The sequence below is a fragment of the Otolemur garnettii genome, unplaced genomic scaffold, assembly GCF_000181295.1.
Source record: "Otolemur garnettii isolate 467f Iridium unplaced genomic scaffold, OtoGar3 scaffold00026, whole genome shotgun sequence".
NCBI lineage: Eukaryota > Metazoa > Chordata > Mammalia > Primates > Galagidae > Otolemur > Otolemur garnettii.
This window is the reverse complement of record NW_003852421.1, coordinates 18,562,853-18,582,639: the sequence shown is the minus strand read 5'-3', so window position 1 is coordinate 18,582,639 and position 19,787 is coordinate 18,562,853.

Sequence of the window (19,787 nt, the reverse complement as noted above, 5' to 3'; positions counted from 1 at the left end):
TTCTGCAGACACTCTCTGCAAAGGCCCTTGATAACACTTCGCTCCAGGTCACCTCTCCTGACTTAAACTGACTTGCCTTCATTCTTAATAAGTTGTCAACAGGATACATTCTCCAGTAGTTGCTAAATGCTTTCATTCCTAGCTACATAAATATTTGACTTATTGAGAAAGATTACTGGTACCATCTGCAATGCTTCACATATAGGGGACCATGAATGAGTACATATTGAGTTGAAATATGAAACATCCGGAAGGTAAACACAGAGGAGCAACATGCTATTATAAAATGTTAGTAGGAAAGCTCTTCATTAATATCATCCTCTGGACCAAACTATGCCTCTGTATTATGACTTAATATCAACAAAAGCATGTAGCATCAAAGATGAAAGAATCCTTAGAGAGGTTAAACAATAATAAATTCAAGTATTTGATGTAGACTGAAAACAGGCGCATGACGTTTTTGAGGGTATCTGGCCTTCTTTCATCTTCGATGTCATTCTTCTAGTTACAATTTCGCACTTCCATTTCCTCTGGAATCTCTGATTTCTCATACATACTATTTGGCAGGTTAGTTTTCTCTGTTTCATTCTGACATGTGATTGATTTGTAAATTCAAGGGCAAGTAAAGGAGTTTGCATCTTTACCAACTTCTAGACACTTTTGAATTTTGGCTTTATATGCTGCAGTTAATTGCCGCCTTGTGTCAAATGGTTTTCTCATATCTACTGGCATTAATTTTTTCAAAAAAATGGATATTTAACAAGGTAGACTTCACAAGTTAAATAGATGCCAATTAACCCCAAATCTGAACTGACTTTTAAATGGAAGTCAGTCCTATCAAATTAGTGTTCTCTACAGATTTAGTAGATAGCTGTCAACACAATGGAGTTGAAGCATCAATTTTAAGCAATTTATTTTTTAAGTTTATAATATTAGTCTGATTGTGACTATATATGCCAAAGTTATATAATTTTGTGTCAATTACTAAGGAGCTAGATGAATTTTGTATATTATTACATTTTAATCATCTTTATAATTAACGTTTAATTTATATCCTTTTCTCTTTTCCTTTTCCATCTACAGAGTGTACTTCTTTGAGTTTTTCACACAGAATTTCAGCAGTTTTTCTGCCAATTAAATGACATTTTATTTTTTTAAGTGAGTTGACTCCTGGGGAAATGGGCTTTGGAGATTAAAGGCCTGTTTATTAATAGAAGAGCTTCCTCCCACACACAGATTCATGAAGCCGCCTCAATATTTCTCCCTCCCTGTTCCATAGTCTTGCTGGGAAAAGGGCTGAGATTTCAAAGCCCAGTTTTAAGATGTTGAGGATGCTAATAACGGGGACTTTTCTTTTGACATTTCTGGTGAAAATCTTACCCACTTGGACTCAGTCCACCAAGTCAGTGTGGAGAACTATCTGCACAGCAATGAAGAGAAATATTTGGAGCTTTTGGCTATTTGTATTAAAAATAAACCTAGATGTTGTGAATACTCCACATGAATACGGATAACACATTCTCAGTGCCCTCTCACTCTTACAATCCTCATCTCATTTATTCACTTGTGCTCATTTCCCTTTTCAGTTAATTTGGAATCATTCTGTTTGAATAATAACTCTATACTAAGTTTATTACTTCTAATTATTTTATCTTAATGCACAAATTTAATCTTTTGTGGCTTCTATCAATAAAGAGAAAATTTTGTGACCAAAAGTTAGTGTTAAATGGTTAGTTTATATGAAATAAGGACCAGATAAAAGACCAGAAAAATGTTATATATCCTTTGCATAATATATGAGGTCAGATAATTAATCTCACAAACTCATCCTAGAAAAAGTGCCACATAGCTCATTGGTGAGTAACACTACAGTCATGGAATGGCCAAGGGGAGTTCTTCAAAGGTGACTATAGTTACGTTCAGCAAGAAGGTTTGAAGCACTTTTTCTAGGAGGCGTTCATGAACTTAACTTTCAGACCTCATAAGATGACAACTCTGATGACCATTCCAGAAAAAGAGTTCCAAGATTGCTCTGAAGGGTGGACTAGGCACCAGTGTCGGTACATGGCTTCCCAAGGGGAGTACTTCAAAGGTGACCATAGTGACATTCAGCAATGATGTGTGTAGCAACTTATTCTAAGTTGAGTTTTGTTAAATTAAATGTCCAAGCTACTACATACATCAATTCTTGATGTCATGTTCAGATATGGAACTTACACATATGCATACTGGTGAAGTATTTGGGAATACTGGAGAGAAGCTCATTGAGAGAATTATCCATTGTATTCCTTACCACAAACATTTGTGGACCGAAATGTTCAGCATTTATGGAACTTTTTTCCATAAGATAAGTTGGCATATCCACATTTTTTTTTTGTCCTATGTTTAGAACTTAACCAGGATCAGGGAGAATATAAACCAATAATCACAAATTAAAATGCCACCACAGAGTGAGTTGAATAAGAAGAGCAATGGGCTGAAGATGTAACACTTAGAAAAGCCTGGTGTTGAAAGCAGAGGCTCAAGAAGGAGAGCCAAAGAATAGTTGGGAAAAGAACTGTTGAAGGTACAGAGAAGCGTGAGAGGAGTGTGATGTGTGATGTGTGTGTTTTGAACTTGAAGAAAGGCAAGAACTTCAGGTATAACAAATGGTCAGCAATATCAGATAAAACAGAAAGACGCGTTCTATGTGAATCAGAGAGTCTCTGTTAACTTTTGACAGACATTTTAATATTCTGATGTAGAAGCCAGATGGTGGTACGCTAAAAACTAAATAAGAATCAAAGATGATAACAAACGGACAAAGCCTGATTCTATGTTGCTTACCCGAGATACATCCAATATGTAAGAAATGTGGAAACTATGATAACAAGAAAATCAATGTTAACCCTTCCTTGAATTCATGAGGTCACCATGACCAATCACATTCTAGGTTTTAATAATTTTATTCAAAGATAAAACTGGTAGGTCATTAGGGGGAAAGTGGTATTCCTACTGGATTTCTATTGAGCAAACTAATGAAAAACTCACATGGTTTTTGAGGTTTAGAGATAGTTTCCATTCCTAGGGCTTGCACAGCATTTAATTGGCACTTAACCTAATATAGAATGTATCAAAAATTAAGTAGGCATTAATTAGGAACACAAAATGTGAACTAGCCTTAAAAAGTTAATTATAAAATTGGTATAGCAATCTGTCAGCAGACTCCCATACTCATCCTGCTAAAGCAGTTTCATTTTTTTAAATGGAATATGTTTCTTAGGATGTGATTACACATACAATATATGGTTGTAATTTTGAGTTAATTGCACAGTAGCTAGATTAACTTTTACATCATTACACTTTAATCAGTGTTTTTCATGATTAATGTTCATTTACATTTAAGGCTTCTGAGCCTTTTTTCCCATTGTTTCAGCTCCTCCCTGCTCATGCCATGTGCTGACTTAACATATCATTTCCTTAAAGCTCTCCGAGGACAAAGTTTTGCATTTTCTCACTTTAGGCACCAGGAAAATGCTCGTATAAAACAATGATAGTGATAGTATCGCTACCACAATTTAGTACTAATGACTATAATTATCTTAATATATGGAAAAGAAAGGATAGATAATAGCTGGGGAAATCACACAGCAAATAACGTAGTTAATACTGTACTCTATATCATGTTGACTTTAGTTTTATTTCAACTGTAACTTCCAGAGGAAAGGAAGAGAAAATTGGTTTTCTTCTTTCTTTTATGTGGCTTGAACAGCATGAAGCACATCCTCATGAGAATCTTTGAAAAAAAATCACACTTTTATTAGTATATCACAGCTAATAAAGTTGACAATAGGTTGAGAAAGATGTATTTCCTTCAGTTATATGGCTGAAGAATGCTATTACTGACCTGAACCAACCATTGAGAGTTAAGTATTTTTTCCTTAAAATGTATTTTTTAAATAAAAATTATATATATATAATGTTTTATAATCTATGTATTATATATACAGACTAATAAAAGGAAAGCTGAGTGCATCACAATTGCCGATGCAGAGGTGCTCCATTTTATCTACCACCTCCCTTCCCAATATGGAGTAGGTGTCCTCACACTCTGAGGACTTGATTGCTATTTTCTTTTCTTTTTTCTTTTTCTTTTTTTCTTTTTATGGTACACACTTTTTTTTTTTTCATTAAACCATAACTGTGTACATTAATGCATTTATGGGGTATAATGTGCTGACTTTTCATCCTGTGTTTTAGTATTAGCAGGAGGTTTAACTTTTTTTACCCAGAATAATATTATTGTTGCATTATATAATTAATGTTTGATCGTACAACTAACCTTTGAACAACATGGAGGTTAGGGGTATCAACCTTCCACACAGTCAAAAATCTACCTATAATTTTAACACCCCCCAGATTTAACTACTAAGAGGCTACTGTACAGAAGCCTTACCAATAACACAAACAATTAACACATAATTCACATGTTATGTGAGTTATATACTGTATTCTTACAAAAAAGTGAACTAGAGAAACGAAAATGTTATTTAAAAAATTATAAGGAAAAGAGAATATATTTCCTATTCATGAAGTGGAAGTGGATCATCATAAATGTTTTCATCCACATCGTCTTCACATTGAACTGGTTGAGGAAGAGGGCTTGGGTTGGTCTACCTGTCTTGGGGGGAGGGGGGGTAGCAGGTAGCAGAAGAGGAGAATCCACATGTAAGTGGACCCACACAGTTCAAACCCATCTTGTTCAGGGGTTGATTGTATCTGTTTACATATATTCACACATACACCACTTTCTTTGGTCTTCATTTCTTCTTATATCTCAGACTATCCATCTAGAATCACCTTCTGTCTTTAGAAATTTCGTCAGTCAGGATCTTTTAATGGCAAGCTCTCTTGGGTCTTGTTTGCCTAAAATGTCTTTATTTTTGTTACAGTATTGTTCTTGAAAGGTATTATTCCTAAGGGTAGAATTCATGTATGACAGTTACTTATTTATAACATTAAATATGTTGCTCGATCATCTTTCCCATTCACTGGTGCTAATGAAAATCATTCACTATTAGTCCTAATATTGCTTATTTGGAAATAATCTTCATTTTAATTTTTATAAGAATGTCTTTTTTTTAGTCGTCTAAAGCTATTTGACATTGGAAGACCTACCAGTTCTTTGGTTATTGCCTCTCCAGTCATTTTAGGTCCTGAAGCTTGTTCTCTAGGAGATCCCTTAAAAAGGTATGGTGGTTAATTTTCTGTGTCAACTTGAGTGGCCTAAAGGACACCTAGATAGCTGATCAGACATTATTTCTGGGTCTGTCTGTGAGAGTGTTTTGAGAGGAAATTAACATTTGAGTTGAGAATCTGAGTAAAGATGACCCACCAATATAAACGGATATTATCTAATCTTTTAAGGGCCCAAATATAATGAAAGGCTTGGGAATTCTCTATCTTCTTGGCCTGGGACATGATCATCTCCTCCCTAGGACATCAGAGCTCCTGGTTCTCAGGCCTTTGGATTCCACAATTAGAACAAAGTCATCTCCCTGTACCTCCTCCCTATCCCTACCTCTTCCAGTTCTCATACCTTCAGACTAACCTAGAAATTACATCACTGGCTTCCAGTTCTCAGGGCTTTGGACTTGGACAAAATTACACCACTAGCTTTCCTTGTTCTCCAGGTTGCAGATGGTAGAGGCAGATTATAGGACTTCCCATTCTTCATACTCACATGGATATAAATATTATTTTTATTATAAGTATATTTACAAAACCACCCTATTGGTTCTGTTTCTCTAGAGAATGCTGACTAATATAGAAGAGCACAAGGAACATTCATGGTATTCTTGAACATTCATAATTGTTTGTCTATATTGCTTTTAGAATTGAAGGTCATTTTAGCTGAATATAAAATCCTAGCGTACAAATTTCTTCTTTATTTTTTGATCATTGTTTTTGGATTTGATCACATCTCTTCAAATCTTCCCTTTTTCAAATACCACATTTCTGAATTTTTCTGATATATGTTTGTGTTTATAGCTTTGTAATGTTTTTAATTCTTATTCTTTATTTCTTTTATCTCATTTACAAGTTTTAGGTTTTAGTTTTCTGGACATATCATTCTCTGTGATGCCTTTGTCTAGAGGAATATTATTTTGTAATATATTATTATTACTTTATAATAACTTTTTATAGAATTTGATGATTATCCATTTTTTTCTTTGTTCCTTTTTTCTTTCTTTTTTTTCTCGTTTTTTTCTTGTTTAAGTGAGATGAGTTTTCTTGTACTTTTTGGAGGTAATAGTAGTGGGTCAAGTGAAATTTTAGGCTCACTAGGGTAGAATTTCCTCTTTTGTTGCTTTAAAAAGTGATAAAAAAATATTCATTTATATTTGATGAGAATTCTCTTGGCTATTTTATGCCAACACATCAACCTATGGAACAATCTGGCTCACCTGTTGATCTTGTAAATATTTTATTAAAATGTAGCCTGAAGCTGGTGGTTTGCTTATCGCTTTTGGCTGCTGTTATGCTGCAATTGTAGAGGTGAGTAGCCACAACAGAGATTATGGCTAGCAGAGCATGAAATATTTCCTCTCTGACTCTGAACTATGAAAGTTAGCAAACTCTGACCTCAGTCATCTCTTTGCCCCCTATTATTCCTTTCCTTCTCAAATCTGATTAAATACGCATACATTTTTCCATGCTGGTCTTTGCCCAGCAAGAGGGCTTCAGTTTATTACTTTTGAACTTTGGGGGGCTCAGACTGCTCTAGCACCTTCCCTATCATACAGATTATCTGAATTATGCAGGAATGAGATTCCAGAGAGCTCCCTTCAGTCTAAGCCACCGTCTCATACTGATATGCTTCTTCATGCTGTACTTTTTACGTTGCTCCAACCATCATTCTCACCCTGGAAATAGTAGTCAGTTCTAGTTTTGTTTTTATCAGACTTTCCATCTTTTAAGGTGTATCATTGGGTTTTTATGTTTCTGTACCAACTAGGTAGGTGCCTGCTCCATAGTGGTATGGGTCCCAGCTCTGCAGAGTCCTGTATTTCAAGCTGTTAGGTTATAATGATGTCAAATTCTTCCCTTAATTTCTTGATAATTAAAAAAAGAACAGTAGCTTCTTTCTGCAGTGATTGACATTCTCTATTTGTATTTTTTCTTTTTGGTTTTCTAATACCTGCTAAACTAATTTCTTATATTGTATTGTCTCTTTTTAAATAACTGGCATGGTTTCTATTATCCTAACTAAATCAAGACTAATAAAAATGTTAATCTTCAGTGTTGGTGAAAACTCTTTAAAATTGACTCTGTCATATAATGGTGAAGGATATATAAAATAATTTAAAAGCAATTTGTCAGCTATCATCAATATTTACATATACATGTTTTGATTCACACTTTGAGTTCAAGGATTCTATCCTTAAGAAATAAGTGTACATAATGAGATATGTACGTAGCTTGGCACATAACAATGAGAAAGAAGAGGCAAACTCATAAGAATCTTGAACAATCTCCAAAACGTATTGTTAAATGAAGAAAAACATTCGCAGAACAATAAATGTACTATGGTTCCATTTGAATTTAAAGTGATATATGTACACGTAAATGTGTATAAAAAGATAGAAAGCCTCCTAAATTATTAACAGGTAATGTCTCTGCTGAGAAAATCGAGAGTGTTTAATAAGGGCGACTTCTATTCTGCAGGACTCTTATGGTTTGAATCTTTCAGTGATTATTTATGTGTTACATGTACAACAAACCATACAGTATATAGATGTGTGTAGATGGATAGATAGATAGATAGATAGATAGATCATAATCTCCTAAGAATGAGCCTTCCTAGCCATGTGGGATTAGATGAAACATATATCCATGAACCCATGTCTTCTACAATGCTAACTATGAAAGATTTTGGAGAACAAGGGGGAATCTAAAATGAAAATAAAAATCTCAGGGTCAGTCCCCAATTTCTTATTCAAAATAAAAGGCACCTGTGAAGAACCAGACCCATAGATCATTCATTGAGGAAATTCCTTGCTGACCTTCCATAAGCAAGGCCATGCAAATTACAACTGTAGGCCTGCAGGCTATATCCAATTGCAAAAACTGAAGTCCAATTCCATATTAATAGTGAATTACCAGTTTTTCTCTATGGGCACGGAACAGAGATAAGACATGATTAGATATTCTGCCTGTCCAGGGACACCTCCATAATTGATGTTTCTTTACTACCTTTTTCTCCTCTAGTATTTACCTTATCTTTTGTGAAATGCAGATTTTCCTGGGTCTCATAAGATATAACTAACCAGTTTGTGTCCTTACTACCCCTGCCTTTTTTCCTTTCTGTATGGCTTTAAATGCTGAAACTTCCAGATTCTCCTTTGAAGAAACAGGTTTTGCCTATGTTTTGTGTTTTATCCTGAGCTTTTCCTCAACTTTGGCTTAATAAAACCCATTGATTGAGATTTTTGCCTTCGTCACTTATTTGGAGTCAGTTACATGTATGTGGATTAGCCTTTTAAGGAGATGGGATGTAAAGGAAAGGGAGCTTGGAAGAAAGGGGGAGGTATCTCTCTGGAGGAAATGATGAGAATCAGTGATGTCAAGCTGAAAGTGTTAAAAAAAGAACCATGGCAAAGCGGAAAATTGGTCATGCAATCTGACTCGGAAACCAATCCCCTCTTTGTAGTGCATGCAATAAATATTGATGGTTTGTGATTTCAGCACACCCCTCTAAGTGTGTAAAGGAAGTAAGGAAGGACCTAAATAAATACATTAAAAATAAAGTCTGAAGGCAACCATGTCTTAGAGGATAAAAAGAAGAATCTTTTTATATTCTGAAAAGAGGAATATGTTTTAATATTCAGAACTTCATTAGTCCTTTATTCTCCTATATTATCAGTTTTTAAAATAACATATATGTATACCCCAATGTTTTTATTTTACCTTGTCAATATGATTTTTTTAAACATAAATTGGCCATTTGCATTGTCCAGAATATTTTTAAAAGGTCTGACTTACTTCATTCTTTACAACTTTAATAGCTTGAAAGATGGAAAACTAAAGTGCATGTAAAAATAGATATTATAATAAAGGCTTCCTGGAACAAAGACATTCAAATAGTTTCGATTAGATTGTATTATTTCAAAAAGTGTCTCATTTGTGTACATAAAGCAAACGGCAGTCTGGTTGTTATAAAGGTATTCTGAGGAGAGCAAAGATTATTTGAGGTGAAGTAACTGGGTCTAAGCCAGTGGAAGTCATTTGGATTGCTGGAGGAAGGATGTGTGATAGCATCTATCTCTAAGAATACTTTGAAAGTTAAGCAGCTAATCTAAATACACTAAGCAGCTTGCTATTGGAAAACTTCATTAACAATTAGTATAGTGGAAACCTCTTGTCTGGTGAAGAATCTGTCCAGTAAACATTGAAAAAAGGGCCATTCATCCCAAATCTGGGAGTGACTTGTTAACGCCACTTTTAACATTAAGTATATTGCTGAACGTATGATTTGCGTTTCCCGTCTCCTTTCAAAACCAAATTTTTGGCAATGAAAAATGCTTTTGCTTTTATTTCCTCTCAAAGGAATATGGTATAAACATGTAGAGAATGTTTGCACACTGTCTTTATATAAATGTGGTATTTTAAATGCTTCTGTATGCTTCCATAACATTAGCCCTTGCATGAAGAAATGCTAATGATATTACTATAAAGCACTTAGTTAATTTGATCTCTCTGAGAATTATGTTCTCTTCTATTAAAAAAAAAAGTATACTGATGCTATGTGTATCCCAAAAGAGTTGAAATATTAACTCTAGAATTGTTTTCATTTTTTGAGTGATGAGTTTACAGGTGGTTTTTATATCCTTTTTTCTTTTCAGTTTCTCAACACCTTTATAGGTAACATGTATTACTTTCATACCTGGAGGAAAAAAGAGTAATAACTATTATTTTTTTAAAAGATAAAAGAAAGAAAATAGTACATTATAAAAGTTTGAATTTCAACATTTTGACAAGTGAAAAGTAAATCTCCCTTATCCATTATCTTGGCCATTTGTGTTCAGTGTTGGAATGAAAGAGTGTTTACAGGAGTGTATGGGCTTTGTAACCATTAGCAATATTTTTTTGTATGTTAATCATGTCCCATATCTTTTACTCCCATGACTTTGGCTTATGCTGGAAATGTTCTGTGGACAAAGTTATGATCTGAATGTTTGTGTTTCCCAAAATTCATATGTTGAAATCTAATTGTCCAGTATATTTGCAGATGCAACCTTTGAGAATTAATTAATGTTTGAGTAGGTAATGAGGATGGGGCCCTGACATCCTTATGAAAAATGGAACTGACAGTAGGTTTCTCTGTCCCTCATGTGAGGATACAAGGAGAAGATGGCTATCTGCAAACCAGGAAGAGGGCTCTCAACAGAAACTTGGTCTGGGACTTCCCAGCCTCTCGAATTTTAACTAATAATTATCTGTTGTCTAAGCCACCCACCCTATGCTAGTTTCTTATCCAAGTTGAATAAGACAGTCACCATAACCCCTCTTATCTCTTTAATCCCCACCAATTTCCCTTTGTTCCATGAACCAAAAGCCACCAAAGAGAATTTTATATGATTTGTGACTGAACTTGAGCTACAAGCCATATGTCTTATGGTATAGCTGTCAATGCATTATCAAAGACTATTACATAGAGCCAGTCACACTTAACACTAAGTCAGACATCATGATCACCAAAACACCAAGATAGCAAAGTAGCTTTTTGGTTTTTTTTAAAGAATATTATATTGTGGCCGTAAAGAAATCTATTATAACTGGATTTTCTTTTTTGTAGCTTGCTATATTCCTTTGGGAAATCATTGGTCCCCAATTCAGCCATGTGTAAAATAGAGAATCCCATTAAATAATAAATAAATTCCCTTCCAGCCTTATAATTCTATGGTTTTCTCCATGTGGTTAAGAAATTCTCACTGTGGCTCGGCGCCTGTGGCTCAAGCGGCTAAGGCGCCAGCCACATACACCTAAGGTGGTGGGTTCGAATCCCCAGCCCGGGCCCGCCAAACAACAATGATGGCTGCAACCAAAAAATGGCTGGGCACTGTGGTGGGTGCCTGTAGTCCCAGCTACTTGGGAGGCTGAGGCAGGAGACTCGCTTGAGCCCAGGAGTTGGAGGTTGCTGTGAGCGTGATGCCACGGCACTCTACCCAGGGGGATAGCTTGAGGCTCCGTCTCAAAAAAAAAAAAAAAAGAAATTCTCACTGTTATGTAACAAAATTAGTAGGGGAATGTGTTTAAAACTAATCTTGAGCACTTCTCTGGAAGTTTATTCCCATATGATCAAAACAAAATAAGTACCATAAAAAAATTGAAAAACAGAAAGGAATATTCTGTTCCATAGTTAGCAGAGCATGTAGCTATATCTACATGTGAACAGTCTTATATAAAAATTTATTTAAGAAGAGAAAGGATACATTTGAGGTGATGATGAAACTGTATTTCTCTGATCTATATATAACATTAAAGCTAAATTATTTTTATCTTAACCTCCTGCTCTGGAATATTATTCTCATGGTATTTCCTTGCCCTGATCTGTCACTCATTATTTGCTTCTGTATAATGTTGCTATCTAATTTGGGATTTAAGAAATAACTGCCTTAATGAAGGCATCTGCATAGAATAGTTTATTCCTTTTGATCCCAACCTGATGAGATAGATAACTTCATAAAATATTTCTGAAAGATGGTAGCCTATAAATTATATCTACTTTTCTAAGCTAATAATCAGCCAAAAATATTAGATTTTTTTAAGCTAATCATGATTAGATTGAAATACATTGATCTTATGGCTTTTTAAAATATCATTTCTATTTTTTTAACTCATTGTTTTTGTTTTCTCCTAAGGAACTGTCTACCTTGTAAGGGATCATGACAGATGACACACAAACTAAAGATAAATGACAACTTCCATATCAATTATTTAGTGTTTTGGTTTTCTCAATGACTATTCGTATAACCATTTCCATAGGCAATTGATCTAATGAGTAAGTAAATGAATAAAAAAGTACCAATTTTTGGAAATAATTTACATAGTAGCTGGCTATTTCTATCACTCTAGTTGCTACTATAACAAAGATCTACATAAATTATCTCTCAGTCTACAAAGAATCAAAACAGATATAACTAAGGACAGATATTCTAGTGTTTTTACCAATGCCTTCCACATGTCCTGAAAAATACAAGACGACCAATAAATATTTTTTGAATAAAGAAAGAAATTATAATATTTTTAAAACCTTATTTTATTATGACAAAATGATGACTTTTTCAAAGACTTAAATGAAAAAATAATTAATGAAAAATAGCCTCCATATTACATTACTGCATACTCCCTACCAGTACCACTAGTCAAATAACTTTTCTCGTATGTCTGAAGTATGATTTCTGATGCTGATTTTGAGAAAAGAGATCTAAAGTACAATGGCTCAATTTTGGGCAGTTCCTATCTTGATTGTTAATTACTTTTCCCCTTCTGATATATTTTCTATTGAATTCATTTAGGGCAACATAATTAAACTTAGAGAATCATTTTACTTCTTTTCCCCTAAGTTTGGAGTTTTAAGACTTTACATTCTTTTAGTGAATAGTTGCTGAAGAGCCTCACAAGATAGGTTAGAACTGGCGAGCTGGTTGGGGGCAACTTTGATTTTAGGCAGCTCACAAAGGCTGCACTTGGATTGATCCTAAGAGGAAGGAGTAGCTATATAGCTAGACAATTAATTAGAGACATAAGAAAATAAAAAGGAAGGAAGAAGGGGAAGGAAGACAAGAGAGACAGAGGGTGGGAGGGAAAGGAGGAAAGGGAGAGAAAACAAGCAAATAGGTGGCAGTATACCACGTTATATTTTCCAAGAACCAAATGATGGGTATTTTCTGAGCATAATGTTTTTGTTGCATTACACTATAGTAACAGAGGCAAAGCCATTTTAAGGAGATAATTCAGAGAAAAAGTCAAAATACTTCTGAAAGGTTTTTCTTTGTTAGTTAATGCATTACAACTTTCTTAAAACTAATAGTAAAAAATATTGGGTTTTTTACTAATAAAAAAATCAATGGGTTATTTATCTTAAATGCTTATAAACATGGGAGAAATGAATTTTAAAAAATTTTAACAACTAGGGCGGTGCCTGTGGCTCAAAAGAAGTAGGGCGCCGACCCCATATGCTGGAGGTGAGAGGTTCAAGCCCAGCCCTGGCCAAAAACTGCAAAAAAAAAAAAAGAAAGAAAAGAAAAAAATTTAACAACTGTGTGAAAAACAAAAGCACTTTTTGAATCAGCATCTGAGGTAATAATTAATGTTTAAAGGGATTAGGTGTTATAAATTAGAAGGAAAAATATAAAATGTATTAATATTTACAATAGATACCATGTAATTTTTCTGCTCAATTTTAGGTATCAACGTAACTGCATTCCAGGGGGCCCTGTATTTGGACAAAGGTTATCTCTAGGCATGTCTTTGAGGTTGTTTCTAGATAAGACTAACATTTGGATCTGATAAACTGAGTAAACAGATTGCCCTCTCCAACGAGAGTGGGCCTCATCTGGTCCCATCCTCATTCCACTGCATTGATGGCAGCAAGAGGACAAGAAGAAAGAGGAAGAATTTGCTCTCTCTGCACGGTAGCTTGAGCCGGGCATCAGTCTAGGACTTGCACCTTGGGGTTTACTGTTCTCAGACACTGAGGCCTTCAGACTTGTACTAAAACTGTGACCCTGGCTTTCCTAGGTTTCCAATTTACAGATGCCAGATTATGAGACTTTTCATCCTACATACTCAAGTGAGCTAATTCTCTGGAATCTCTCTCTGTCTGTCTCCCCCTCTATAGAGATAGATAGATAGATATGTGATGCAGACATATATGTTTATATATAGGTACAGATGTAGACATAGATGATTTCCTATTGCTCTGTTTTTCTAGAAAACCCTGATTAATAATAGATATTTTACATCAGAAGTGGCTCTTGAAAAAGATAATTTTGAGAATGAGTTTTCTGAATTGGTTCTGAGATTTCTGGAATTTGTTCTCCATATACTTACATTTAAAGATGCTAATGACTTTATTTCCAGAAGTAAGGAGAGCACTGATAGTCCATAGTTGGAAATGGTACTAGAGGTATGCAGAATAGCTGTTTTGGATATTCTTAATCACCCACTTAGAAGAAGCAAAGAACTCACTAACTTTATATATACTACTTTAGAATACTTTTGGAAAACCAATGAATATAATGAGGTTGCTTCTAGTGCCACTGGACACGGTAGTGAGAGAAAAGAAAGAACTCATGGATTTGAATTCCCTAAAAACTTGTTTAAGTTTTTCATCCATATTAAATGCAATCAATTTTTTTATTTCAAAATGTGTTAAAATTGAAATAATTTGCATATCACGTGAAAGTCAAAGAAAATTTATACTTTAGCAGGGAGTCAGTAGACCACCCAGTGGCCTTCTACCCTTAGTACGATATTGAAGTTCTTAGGAGCTACGGAGAGAACTAAACCCATGGAGGGGTAACTCTGTCATAGGTGCCATTACCCTGGACCACAGAAACACTCTGCTGGATTTGAGTCTTGACTGAAAAATTTAATTACTGATATATTTCTGAGTTTTACTTTCAACAAATATTCCTAGACTTCCTAATACAAGAAGAATAACTTTGGTAGACATTATAAAGGTTAAAATCAGTGTAGGATATAATTCCTATAGAGAAAGCATATATCTGAGTTATTACTTGAGATGCAAATACAGCAGTGAAAGTAGGCTATAGCGGCTTCCATAAAATTAGTGTGTGCTAATCTTAGGAATTTCAGAATTTCATGATGACGAAAGATTTGGCTTTGAATCGAGGGTAATATTTTAGTAGGTATGCATTAGAACATGGTGCTTACTTCAAGTGGGCATGAGTGAGTAAGGCGTGGAGAAAAAAACTATGAAGGCTCAGCGCCTATAGCTCAACCGGCTAAGGCGCCAGCCACGTACACCTAAGGTGGTGGGTTCGAATCCCCAGCCCGGACCCGCCAAACAACAATGACGGCTGCAACCAAAAAATAGCCGGGCGTTGTGGCGGGCGCCTGTGGTCCCAGCTACTTGGGAGGCGGAGGCAGGAGACTCGCTTGAGCCCAGGAGTTGGAGGTTGCTGTGAGCTGTAATGCCACGGCACGCTACCCAGGGGGAGAGCTTGAGGCTCTGTCTCAAAAAAAAAAAAAAAAAAAAGAAAAAAACTATGAAAAGTTTGCTGAGAACCGTGAGTGTTTAAATTTAGCTAACTAGCATGATGAAGATATAAGTTGGGACCAATTAGTGGAAGACTTTTATTTCCAACCTAAGGTCTTTTTTGTTTCTTGTTTTTTGTTTTTTCTTGACACAAGGTCTCTGTTGGCAGAGTTTGAGTGGAGTAGCATCATCATAGCTCACTGCAACCTCCAACTCATGGACTCAGATACCCAAGTACCTGGGACTACTGGGTATGTGCCATAACAGGCTAATTATGTGTGTGTGTGTGTGTGCATGTGTGCGTGTGTGTGTGTGTGTGTGTGTGTGTGTGTAGATGGCGTCTCACTCTTACCCAGGCTGTTCTTGAACTTATGGACTGGATTGATCGTCCCTCCTTGGCCCCCAAAGTGCTAAGACTACAAGCATGTATCACCATACTTGGCCATCCTAAAAGTTTTTCAAATTAATTCCATTAGCAAATGGAAGAACATTCAGTAGTTTTCAAATAGAAAAATGTCATTGTGGTGTTCTATGAATGTCAGGGAAGGTAGAGAAGAAAGTTGTTAGTTTTTACCGGGTGTGACTGACCCAGCTGCTCCTTTGAAAATAGATTAGAAATCAAAGTTTCTAGTGCAAAACTTACTCATCACCAAAAACATTTTTAGGTAACTATTACAAATAGAAACTTTTCCTTGAGGTTGGCATAGCCTGTGTTATTCTTACTGACTTCTCTGATAGAGCTGATAACCCCCAAAATGCTTCTTTAAAAATTAGACTGGGTCGATCACTGCCAAGCCCACATTGATCCAGACAGAAGTTGGCATAAAATCCTCTAGGGAGTGTCTGGGCACCAGCACTGCCACCTAACCACTAGTGGGCAGACACAGCCCTTGGTTCTAAGGGAAACTTTATACTACAGAGGGGAATTAGGGTCAGTGATTTGAGGGGCCGTCCCCTTCACTGCTTAATCCAACCTGGCTGACATAATGATATAAACTGTAGATTTACTGCTCCTTCTTCCTGAGCACTGAGCCACCACCCTCACTCTCAAGGTAATTCCACCTGGCAATTAACTGTGAAATATTGAGTGGCCAGAGTCTGACCCGAGTGTTTGTGCCAAGCAAAAGTTTCGCTTGCATTTTTTTCTTTCTCTCTCTCTCTCTCTTTCACTGCCAGTTTGTGTGTATGTGTGCTTTAAAGTATTAACTCTCATGGAAGCACATGCCTATTTAAAATTCCCAGACGATGAGTCAGACCCGTTCAGTGAGGTTCCCGGGGAGTCACATGATGTGATTTGATGAAACTTCACCTTATGAGGGTTGGATGAAAAAAATCAGAAGACCTCTTTAAAAAAAAAAAAAGGACCTCTTTATACATATATACACACACGCATATACACAGTCTCTATTATGTGTATATATATGTATATACATACACACATATGTATGCCTATGTACTGTGGTGTACATATATTTGTATATAATGTCATATAATTTTGGACATATGAAAAAGAGAGGAACTGACAGGCAAATACATGTAGAAAAAAAATCTCTTTGCCTTTGGTTCCTTTCTTTATTCCCTCTGTAGATATTTAAAAATCTGGTGAGCCAACAACTCATCCCTCTTTGAAACAAGAAGAAAGCCAAAGCCTTGTAGCTACATGAGCTACACATGAATTCCAGTTCACTGTCTACCCTCTGGAATCAAAACAGGGAGACCAGAAATGTGGATTCCAAAGTAATAAAGAGCTAGTACTGCTGAGACTTTAGGATACAGAAATTGTTTCACTTGCTGTTCTGTTAATATGCTTTCGGCTTACCTAGGACTCTACAGTCATCTCTATTATAATTCATACTTTCCTTCAAATCAGTTTGATGCTTCATGGTATAAATAACATATCTTGTTAATTTGCACAATAAAGTAGTCTGCCTCCCTTGAATAAGTCCTACATCATGATAATTTTTTAAGTTTTCAAATTAATTTTTTTCTATATTTTCCAAAGTGTAAACTCACTCTAGGAGTAATATTTGGAACCTAAAAGCTTTGTTTCCTCATAAATTCTAGCTGTAGGGATGATTGAGTCACTTCTTATGAAAAATATATTAGGATGATAAGTATTTTAGAAAGTTTCTGTCTCAAGATGTGTATGAATGCAGAGTGAGAAGGCAGACAGTTGCTAAGAAGGAAAAAGTGTTCTTCAAAAGGTTGAAGGTACCCACAGCATTTTAGGATTATCTTGGTGTGCTGATTCATTCATTTAATGAACATTTGTTGAGAACCTACTATGTGCCAGACACTGATAGATGCTTGAGATTCAAAGAACAGAACAGATATTACAACATTACCCACAAGTACGTGCAGGGTGGTGGGTGAGAGCTGCATAAGCTAATAGTTGCAATTCAGGAATGTGGAAAGTACTGTGAAATCACAGGTGCAGAAATGACTAACTTTGTCTAATGGTTTTTTGATATAACTTCCCAGAGGAGGTGATACATGATCCAGATCTTTATAGATAAGTAGAACATGACTTGTTGAAAAATTAGCAAAGCAGAGGAAAAACATAAATATTGGAGAGGAAGTGTTGAAAGAGGAAGGTCTATTAAAGGCATCATTTAATATTATCCAGAACTGGCCCATTTTATGGAGCTTTGAGTGTGCAATTCATTTGCACTTTCATTCTAGTCCAATCTAGAAGCTATAATGTTCCAGAGGAGGGTTGATAATGAGGAAGAGGAAAGCCATGAGTTATCTAGGCTGTCTTTTGTTTTCATCGCTTCATTCATTTTCTTTCTCCCTTCTTTCCTTTCTTCTTCTCTCCCTTCCTCCCTTCCTTCCTTTCTTTTTCTCTCTTCTTTTCTTCTTTCCTGCTCAAGTTATCTCATCTCTACTCATGAATAATTCTCTGAAGACTGGTACCCCTTTTCACATAGACACAACAGTTTACACACCATCATTTCTAGTAGCAGTCCACACTTACTAGGATTGCTACATCTAAATCCCCAAATCCCTGGAGGAACAGTCGTATTTCCCCAACTGATCCAATTCACTGTGATCATAATATGAGTTACACTGTACAGATAAAAGTCCTGGAAAGAAACCTCCATTGATTGGGGAGGATTTTCTCAGAGTAGGCAGGCTGTGGGTTAACTGCTACCCCAAAAGTTACCTACTGCATTTGTTAATTCTATTTTGAATGCACCTATAGGGCATGTGGAGGGTAGGGTAACCTTATTACCTTTCACATGATGCAAATCTGAATTTACTGAGACTGTTTTCTCTGACTTTTATTTCTCTGTATAACTATTTCTTGAGTGCTTGCAAAAAATGGTGATATGTCCAAGAAGGTGTATTTGTCCATGAACAGGAGAATGGTGGGCTGGGACATGGAATTTGAGTCAATGTGAATACCGTGTGATTTTTTTTCTTTCTTCTTCCCCAATGATCACTACCCCCAATTAAGTAAGGCAGGATAATTGTAGTAGGAGTTAAGTGTGATGCAAAAGTTCTGCATAGTATAAAATTGAAAATCATCCCTTTGGGAGTTTATTCCTTCCTGTGGTCTGCACTTGAAGTCAGTTTCAATTGGATTCTGAGTCTCATATGTAAGTACAGGGTCTAAGCACCTGGTATTTCTCCTAACATAATTTTATCAAGGAAAGATGACATAACTAGTGGTACAAGTAAGTCACTGAGTTTTGTTTTATTTCTTTGTTATATTTATTCTTAAACCATTCAAATTCCCTATATTGAAGATGGCTAGAAGGTTAGGGGAAAATGGCCTGTTAGTAACCTAAATTACTTGGTAGAAATTTTTAAGAAATAATTTTGTTCCAACATTTCCATAGATCTGTTAACATGTAGGCTTAAAAATAACTCTGAGTCACATCTAAATTAATTTAAACTTATATTTATGAAGGTAACTCTAACTGGTCTATAAAATTCTTAAACATCACTGGTCTGTTGCTTAGACATCTAAAATCCAAAATAGGTATTCCTGATTGGTGGATGGCTCCTCTCTTTGCTTAGGGAACCGACTCCATTCCATGTTGTGGCTCCACCATGATCCATAGACAGCTTCCAAGATCATAGTGAAAAGAGGAAATAACACAGAAATCATAAACGGAAAGTTTTCAAGGGCCAAACTCAGAAAGGGCACAAATCATTTCTACCCATTTGTGTTCATACTACCGAGCCTAATGCCCAGTGTGGCTGGATTTTGCCTGAGTAGGAGAGGTAATAAGAGTGATGGAAGATGGTGGCACCTGTGGCTCAAGGAGTAGGGCACCAGCCCCATATACCAGAGGTGGGGGGTTCAAACCCAGCCCTGGCCCAAAACTGCAAAAACAAATAAAACAAAAACAAGAGTGATGGGAATTCAGTTAGTCTCTTCCATGAAGGGCTGGGTGAAGTCTTCACAGTGCTTGCCTTGCAATGAGCAGTACCTTTTAAAAAGGTTAGATTGATTTAATATAAACTGAAGTGAAAATCCCTCAGCAAAATTCCAGTCTGACAAAATGTT